This window comes from Trichoplusia ni, unplaced genomic scaffold (assembly GCF_003590095.1).
Source record: "Trichoplusia ni isolate ovarian cell line Hi5 unplaced genomic scaffold, tn1 tig00002051, whole genome shotgun sequence".
Lineage (NCBI taxonomy): Eukaryota > Metazoa > Arthropoda > Insecta > Lepidoptera > Noctuidae > Trichoplusia > Trichoplusia ni.
In genome coordinates this window covers 42,298-52,715 of record NW_020800189.1, presented here as the reverse complement: position 1 = coordinate 52,715, position 10,418 = coordinate 42,298, and positions in this window count along the sequence as shown.

Sequence of the window (10,418 nt, the reverse complement as noted above, 5' to 3'; positions counted from 1 at the left end):
ACATCGGCTGAGGCTGTAAACAAACTAAAAAAAAAACGTGTTTACAAATTTTGTGGGATTATACTTGGAGATTATACATGTGAAATATTGCCTAGACGTATTAAAATCCTGTATATCAAAATCGTTATAAAATTCATATTACTTTAACTATTTGATCTCTATTCTAGAACACCCTATATACTACTTTGCCTGTATAATACCTATCTTCAACTTGACCGATCTTCGCAAGCAATTACTCTCGGTAACGCAGTCACAACACAACCTTGAAAACGATCTGAGTATTTATTTGTCGAAGCGGCAGGGCTGCCTCCCTTTAAATTTATAATGAGGAGTTTTTTTTAGTTACAATATTGGATTAGTTCTAGACGTTTATAGACATAAATTGAACTAAAAAATGAGGTTTAAGGGACCTTAATTCATACTGAACGGGTGTGCTTATTTTAGTGTGGTTTTCCGAACATAGGTCCCAATTTGCAGTAGTGTACTAATTGTAGTGTCCTTAAAAGTCAAATTTGACCAAATTGAGATTAATACGTCTTCTGCAGTTCTGGCAACCGGTGACTCTAAACTTTCTCTTAGTAAAACAAATTCCGGTAAGGCTGTAGGCATAATCAATGAAAATTATTGAAATTATTTGAGTAAAATAAGTAGGTAAGAGGTTATTCCACAAATAATAGATGTAAATTTCCACAACTTGCACGAAACGCCATATATTCTCAAACTAAGCAAATCTTGTATGATGAGTAGGTACTAGACAACTATTATACATACTTATATTCTTATATTTGTAAATACATGCATAATATAGATAAATTACACCCAAACACACAGAAATGATCGAGCTCATCACACAAAGATTTGTCCTGCATGAGAATCGAACGCGCGACTCCAGTATAGCAGTCAGGGCCACTTACCACTAGACCAACAAGCCAGTCAGTTATTAGTCTATTTGAGAGTTTTCTCTAAAAACTATTTGGTATAGAACTTTCCACTATGATAAATTGTTGACCACGTTTTCGGCTTAGTAGCTTAATAATAAAAATTATTTTATCACACCATAATATTTAAGTCTTTAATATACGTAAGAAGTATCAAGTCATCACACTGTAAAGTTGTTAACAGTTATCTCAAAGCAGTGCTTGATCAGGTCAGTAGCACTTGAAATATCAAAGCAAACTCTTGCAACTAACGACGCGGTCGTGCCTTATCTGCCCGTGATAAATGTGCGACTGAATGCATTTACACTGACAGCAATATTTGAATTATAGTTTATTTTAATCTGCTTTTATAAATAATTTAGTCGCTAAATAAAGTTCAGTAAAGATTGGAAGCTGTTGATTGATAAAATCATGAATAAAGAAACCAGAAAAACTATAGTTCAGCTTGTCAAGGTCCGCTGCTGGATATACGCCTTCTCCAAGTTGCGCCATGCTCCTTCGACGTCCAGTCCGAGCCAATCCTCTTGTTTTGAAGGCTGAAGGGCATCCCAAACTGCGTTTGCGCATTCTTGGTCTCGACTCAAGAGCTAGTCTGCTTAAACAGCTTTCGATCCTTTGACAGACATGTCCAGTCCGCTAACTTTACCTACTTGGTGTGTCGGACACTCCAACCTTAAATTGTCCTCGCGTAACATTTTTGCATTAAAATTGCATAAAAATGTCTCAATCTACATATCAATTCAAAAATAATTATAATTATCGTTGCTTCATCTTTCACATTAAACAAAACACAAAACGACGGCGGCAGCCCTGCGTACGGCCTAGAAAGCCGTTCTTTTGCAGTCGCATTTTCTAATATAAACTTCGACGCAATAAACGCTGTTGTGTACTTGTGACGTTGAAGAGGAAATTCAATTAGTAATGTTTTCAATGCGACGTCATTTAATACTCGGATTTTCTCGCTGTAAAGACTCTGAGTGCAGTGCAATTTAAATACGAAACTCGAGTTCGAGGAAAAACTGATGGAACGGACGACCTTGTTTATTCATTTACTAGATCTGGTCCGTGGTTTCGTACACTTTCACTAGATAAGTAAAGTTGCTGAAAGCAGTGGCGTGCACAGACTTTTTAGACAGGGTAGGCAAAAAAAAAAAAAAACACTCACCCTCACCAAAAATTTTCAACATAGCGGCTTAGGTTGTGATGCATGTGATTTGCCGCCTCAAATATACATAAATTGACTGATTTTATGGACATATCAATTTGCGGATATTCGAAGTGGCCTTTCGGCGCGTTTGTCTGGTGTTTCGTATCGGCACAATACGTAAAAACGGAAAAAAGAGTTGTTCGAGTGATGTGCGTGTACGAAAGTAACAATATATTTTTTAAAAATAATTTAGTGTTTTTTTTATTTGTAAATTAAATCTACCCGTCTATCTTTCAGTAAATATTTTTGCAATACGGAATCGTAAAAAGTAGGATCGCGTTTCATTTCCAAAAGCAGGTTTTTTTCTATTGACATAATGGAAAGATCTGTAAGTCTTTCCTGGCCTTGGGTGTTTCTTAAATAGGTTTGAATACGTTTTAGCGACGAAAATGACCTTTCAGTTGAAGCACTGCTCGCGGGCACCGTAACAATTAATTTTGACAAACGCAGTACTTCGGGAAAAATTGTACTTAAGCCGGTTGTGTAAAAATAATCTATAATTTGGCAAATATTCATATTTTTTAATTCGCTGTTTTTATAAACACATTTGAGCTCGTTCATGAGGCGTTCTAAGTTAAAGTTAAAAAAATTGTAGAAATCGACAAATTGCGTTACTAAATCTATCGGAAAATTATAATTATATTTTTCAAAGTTTTCGCACGACAATAATTCAAAATAATTTAGATCTTTTAGATTTTTATAACGCTCGCGACATTCGTCTGATATATTATCTATAATTTCAATAAAAACCCGCTTAAAAAATGATTTTGTATCTACTACATTACGTTTTTGTTTTGGCGGTCCTGTTACCCTTTTAACGCGTTCAAAAATTATGTCGAACTTAGATCTGAATTCCTCTAAAAACGATTCAAATTCTTTTATTTTTTTCACGCAATAAACTACATCCGATGTCTTTTTTTGAATAATATCGTAAAGAATATCGGTTTCCGCGAATATTTCATTAAACACGTTAAGGAAAAACTGAAATTGAAAATCTTTTAAAAAATTTAAAAATGACGAAACTTGACTTAAGGTGTCGCCATCCCACGAACTGACATTTTCTTCGATATCCTCAAATAAAGCAATTAAAACATTTAAGGAATTATAAATGACGTTTACAGTACGCGAATTATAAGTCCACCGAGTTGGAGCAACGCGAGGTAATTTTTTAATATCAGCAAATTTATTATAGTGACTTTGCCTTTTAGTACTATTATTAAAGAAATTGGCTAATGTTTTTATATCGTTAAAAAAACGTTTTGTTTCGGGAATACGGTTACACGATTTTGAAAGTACTAAATTAAGAACGTGAGCGGAACACCAGACGTATGCAGCGAGAGGGCATTCCTGGCGAATCAACGACTGAACGCCGTTGAGTTCAGATGACAACACAGCGGCGCCGTCATAGGTCTGAGCGATTAATTTTGAAGAACACTTAAATTCTGATAAAATCTGCAGAATGACAGTACTTAAAGTTTGCGCGGTGCGGTCGGAACTAACGTCAATGTATTTAATGAAACGATCATTAACTTCAGACTTATAAAAATATCTAAAAACAATAACTAGTTGCTCTTTACCGCTCACGTCTGGTGTTTCGTCAACCATCACGGCAACGAAATCAGTTTCGGCGATTTGTTGTTTTATTTTTTCTATCATTACTGACGCTACACTAGAGATAAGGTCATTTTGAATTCGATTTGACAAACCCGTAAATGAAATTGTGCTATTTTGTAAGTGATTTTCCAAAACAACGTCATAAGCCGCGAGCAAGTTGACCATCTCTAAATAATTTCCTTGATTCGACGACGAAGCCGATTCATCATGTCCGCGAAACGCAAGTTCTTGTTTACCTAAAAAGCAAACAATGTCTATAAGTCGCCGAAAAATATTTCGATTCCGATCAACTTTTGCATTATGCCTATCGATATCGATTTTAATTTGTGAATCTAAACACGTCTCAATACGATTTTTACCAAAGCCGTGATATTTCATGCAAGATTCTAAATGGTTTTCCGAGAGCTCGTGTTTTTTAGCCGCGCTGAGAAAATTATGAATGTCCGAGTAACCGGCGTTATTCCAGACGGTTTTGTTATTTGAAAATAATAAACAAGGAAAACAGAACAATCGGTTACTATGAATACAACCCGTTAGCCAAATAAATGAATTATATTGTTTTATATTAAATTTACGATTAACTGTACCTTTCGTTTGTATCAAATTCAAAAAAGGCGTACTGCGGCCTTTCGCGATCACTTGTTTTTTGTCACCGAAAGATAGTTTTAAAAACGCACCAGTTTTTATTTTCTGTACACACACACCACTAGAACAACTTTCACAGTTAAAAACTTCCATTATTTATAATAATTACCGATTATCAACGATAAAATCACAAAGAGATGCGTTTACGAAAAGAATCAAACAAACAATAATAATGGCGTCCAGGGTTACCCAATTTGAAAAAATACCCAAATATTTTACTTAATATTACCCATTTACCCCAAAAAAGTTGAAAAAGAAAAACCCGAATAATCGCAAGGTTTACTTGTTCATTTGATAAAAGTAAAGTATTTAGAATAAAACAAAGAAACATTATTATTCTGGTTAAAATCAATGAATAAAAAATCTGACTTCGTTGAAAAATGAAAAAGAATATTTTTTAAATGAATAACAATGAAACACGTTAGAGAAAAACTATAGTTGTAATTTTTAAATGCTAAAAATATAATGTAAAAATTCCACACTCCTTCTTAATTACCCACCTTAGAGGGTAAATCTTTTCAGTTGGGTGGTAACACTGATTTACGACAAAATTTCGCGGTTGAAATAAAAAGTCACTGCCTACAGTTGTGTTAGTGTGCGTAGTGTTGACGTAGTGTGTACAAATGATTACATCAACACACACAACAGTATTTTTGTGTGACTACGAGACTTTCACACGCACACGTAAATACTCCACTAAATCAGTTAGACATTTAGTTTTAGTGTCTATCACGCTTGGGAGCGCTAGCGCAGCGTTGTTAAGAATGAAAAAATGTTCGTACTAGTGTACTAGTATAAATGACAGATGGCGTTGTTTTAAGTTTTAAACACTTCACTTATTTAATTGTTCTGTAATTAGATTAATATATGTTATGTAAAAATAATTATTAATATTTTAAATAAAATATTATTGTGAATGCCTGTCTTAGATTCTCAGGGTAGGCAGTGTCTTTTTGTCTTTATGGACTGCACGCCACTGGCTGAAAGTATAGTGATTACGATGTTTTTTTATAAACATCTAGTTCTAACACTCAGAATCAGAATACACATTCTTGATTTACCCAAATGTCAGTCCTATGCCGGTATCGAACCCGCAACACGTCGCGCTCAGTGATATTTGCCACTTGGCAAAGGCTGAAATTATGTATTGTATTTTATAGGTAATCATAGAAAACATTACTTTCCAAGTATGATAATGACATGTTCATAAAAACTTAATTAATCTATTATTAGAGTATAATATTATACAATCGCAGGATCAACATGAACACGAACTTCGCGCAACTCCTCTAGTCTACATTATAAAGAGGTAAATGAGAAAAAAAATAACGTTTTTTATATGGTAACTGCCGAAACTGCTGAAGAGATAATGAACTAAAAGTACCTAGAAGACCAAACTACGAACTGGTCATCTTTAAAAAAAAATACCTGGAAAGTTGCAATATTCTAGTACCAATATTGAAAAGACAAAGATCTAACTAGTTCTCTTTATCAGCTTATCTAATATTAATTAAAAGTTAATTGAACATGCGCCATGGAATTTTTATAACTTTAAGATGCTTTACCGGGATAATACGGAATTAATTAGCTCCGATGTCTCTGTAGTACTGATGAACGTGAAGGATTTTTCATAAATGGATAGGACTAGGAGGAAATGACAATTTTCTGTGTCTCAGTAAATCGGATTCTAGATAACTTTTGTTTATGTGGAGTTGATGGGAAAATGTAAACTAAAAAATGGAATGCAATTTGCACGAGTGTCCTTCTCGAGCTTTTTAAGTCATCTAACAGTTTTGATACATATACAAAGGGCGACCATGATTCTTACACAAATATGCGTTGAAACAGCGTCATCGTTCGCATAATGATATTGAATTAATTACATGTTTGGGTTAAATACTTTTAATATTATGTTCTGCATTTCTAGCACGTCCACTAAATTAACTTATCTGTGGTACGATGATGATGTTAAAATCATTTGATATTACATCGAATATTGAATTTAATATCGATTAGGTACTTAATCAAAATAGGAAATTATTGTATTGCAAACGACTTTCATTCCAATTTTGTTGTCGTAGGCGATCGTCCTTTAAATTTTAATATACCGCGATATATTAAGGAGATCGCCACGCCGAACCCACTGAGCGCAACGTGTCGCGGGTTCGATCCCCGCCTAGGTCTGAGTCTGGGTGCCTTTGTGCACCTGATTAGAATGTTTGTGAAACCTGTCGTGATCGTGGTGATCCTCAAAAAAAATATTCACCTTAATAAGATAAATATTCAGCACAAATTAAAAAATGTCATTTTTGCCGAGCTAAATGACATTCAATTTTTTGTAGACTGTAACTGTAACATTGTCATAGTTATATTTTTATGAAATCTATCGCAACTCATTGTAACGAGGAAACTATCTGGGTTTAACAATATTAAAATAATAATAATTTTCTTTTTCTTAACCTTTTAAATCCTGGTTTTGGAATGATTGGTCGGCAAAAAATCACTATAATTTCTGAAATCTCTTTTTTTAATACCTATACCTTTGGCAAAACAATCACATTGATTGATTGACATTCGATATGACGAAACGAATTGAAATGTCCGGCCAATTCCGAAATCTGGTACGTATTTTTTAGTATTACTCTGAAGTTTTCAATATTTTTCAGCGTTTCTTTGTGTGGCTAACCGGTCACGTACGTAGAAATAGGATTTCGTTCTAGTCATCCCACACGTGTATTCTAATAGATAGATCGGAAGTGCCTTTCCCCGATCAATACCCAAGTTGTCGATTATGGAATCAATGGCTTTGGCATTGCGAATTTAAACCTTCGAGTGATAATTAAAATGTTTAATATTGAATTCTCATGACAAATGTAAAATATTCAGACTATAATTACGTGTTTTAGGTATTACCATACTGACAGTACATCATTGATTCCGCGCTGACGCCGCGACGCGCTACAGAAATAGCTCAGTCCAAGATAACGCAACTGCCAAGCGATAATAAGTTATTACCAATAATTGAAAAATATTTCTATCATCATTAACGCTTATAGAAAAGTAATTTGACTACTTTGGACGGATTTTTATCGTTGAATCCGTTTTTGCATTGTTATGAAAGTTCCATTGTCATCATTTCGAAAATATCATGTGACCAAGATTACCATTTCAACCGTGACGCTTTGTAAAAACCACGGCGCTTCTGACTTGTGTAATGGGCTGACATGACATTCCATACATATCCGATTCATCAATACATTTTAAGTGTTATTAATTTATTAGAAAGCTTTTATTTCAAATTGAAATGTATTATTTGGGGACTAGGATTGTTTTCATAGATAAAAATCTTTGGTTACAAATAATACTGCTGTGGTAAGTGGACGGGTGGGCCAGCCGCTCTAATCAAATGTCATTTTGAAAATGACAGATCTAAGTCGAACAAAACGTAATGCTGGTTTCATATACATATGTATGTGTGCGATTTCTATTAAACACTAGTGACAATAGAAATATAACGTGAATACAAAGTCGTATTATACTTACGGCATCGATTCATTCATAATGAGAGGGAACTCATCATTCATGTTAAAGAGGCGTCTTTCGACCAAGGCATATCCCTTGCTGAATGCAAGGGTTCTGTATTTAAATACTTATATTTTACTAATTTCTTAATGCATTTTCTGACCATGTTGTCTACGCTCTTTATGTCTTATTTCATTGTAGGCCTCTTAAAATAGCTTAAATTACGCTATTTGCATTAAAAGTAAGTAAATGTATATATTTTAAAACAAAAATTAATCAAGTAATACCCAATACATCTCTCAGTCCCTCTTAACTAAATAGGACTTTTCCTAGAAACCATATATCGTAAGGTCCCTTGACTTGCAGGTTTCAGTATAGACTATTACTAGTCCATAGTTCTATTACTAGGAACCATTTAAAATCTTTTAAAAATCTCTTAATACTAGAACTGAAAATAAGTTCTTTAAGAAAGGTTACATGAAACCACAGAAAATCATCAGCTGAAAAACTTGCGAATATTCTGTTTGTTGAAACAAACTTTTCAAGGTTCAGTGAAGAGCTTCTCAACTGCAGTATAAAAATATAAACACAGATGTTCTGTGCACCTCTCTCGGACTGGCGGAAACCTTCATAGTGGAACTTTAAGTAAAAAGGGGGTCTACCACCACGTCTTGTACTCATATAATTATGGTTGTAGAAGCAAGACAGCGCAATACATTTCTTAGAGCTGCATCTCTCTCCCACACCGCAATAATGTTACCTTTGAGTCATAGCCTTGTACCCCTAGACTTAAAATTGTTAGTTATTTTAAAAGTTCCGTCACTTTTCTTGTGGAATTATGTTTTGTTTTAGCGAAGCTAACTGGGCTTTCATTGTAACATTCTTAGTTTCTACCTAAGAAGTTTTAAAAAAATTTACTGTAAAAAATGTTTTACTTTACTTAGCTCTTCGGCCAAGGCCAAATATCCTACTGCAAGAGCTGAGATCCATTTTGTTACTGCATTCATTGCCTAAGAACTACACCTGGGGAATTGTTTCCGCCGATTAATTAAACTGCAGTGGAAAGTCGGAAAAATCTAGATGTACAGAAAAAAAGAGGGATGGGTAATCGTGTGGTAATCGGTGGCCGTGACGTCAAAATGTCACGTAGCTTATTAACAAACACGTTAATCGTGTTCAAACAAAATCAACTCACAATATTTAAAATCTGGTTTAACACCAACAACAAATGTGGGAACAAAATTTGCAATATACGATTAATTTTGTCGATGATATCATGAGTGACAATATATCGGTAATTATTTTTTGGCTCTACAACATGTCGTTGACGTAAGCCGATCCCAGTGCGGCCTATTACCGCAAATGTTTTCCAGAGTCAACCACAGACAACGGTCCAACATACGATACGATGATCACACCATCAACAAAATAAATTTATTCTTTTTTAGTTAAATCAAAAAGTCTGAGGTTTTAATGAGGCTTTATACATTGTTAATACGTACGTGGCTCGGCAGTGTATTCCTATTTCAATTTAGAACATGTCACGTATGGCTTTCAATTGTTTCGGTTATTTTCTTTTGCAGCACGTAATACATCGTGGGCGATATTAATTTTGAGAGGAAATACGATCAAGAAAGCTGGTTAATTCCATGGTTGGAGACGAAAGTCAATACTAATCGTGTTAAACAGACCCTTCGCCAGTGCATCCTAGTGCTACGTTCCTAACTCGATCACTATAATTAGTCACACCGGCAGAAGGTGCACTGCTTATATTAATTATAGTGGAAATATCGTTTGTGGCCTTACATTTCCGAGTTCCTTAAGAAACACGGTTACTGGAAAAACAATTTCAATCGATAACTTACAAAAACATGTTTACTAAGACATTATCGATAATTATGGTTAAAGGGTTTTCCTCCGGGAAAATAACAACTTGGGGAAATCATTATCTCTCCCACATCGTTAGCTTAGTGTACTGCTTAAATGTTTTGTTCAATTTGTTGCTCATGGCTAAGCTAGAATTGTACAAGAGAATTGATCATAGGTTAAGCTACGCTTGATACGGGCGGGTGACCATCTATGTTATAACGAGTTCCTCTGTGTTTTGCTAGGCACTTTAAGTTGTGGGTCCGAGACGTGTCGCGGGTTCGATCCCCGCGTAGGACAAGCATTTGTGTGGTCTACGAATGCTTGCCCTGAGTCTGGGTGTATTTGCGCATGTGGCGTGAATGTTTGCGTAACCCCCGCGACACAAGGTCTAAATTAATAAAGCGGAACGCGTTACGAAAAAAGAGAAAGAAAAAAGAATGTATTTGCAGAGTGTCGTATGCAATGTCGTATCGTGAAGTAAGCATTCAAAAAAACTTGTCCGATTGCTATTACGTAACCTCTGTTATACACGTACACGATATACTCTGTTATACAAAAGTTTGATTATAAACACAGGTACAATGTATTCTCACCAATGAACCTTGAAACTTTCGCAGTAAAAA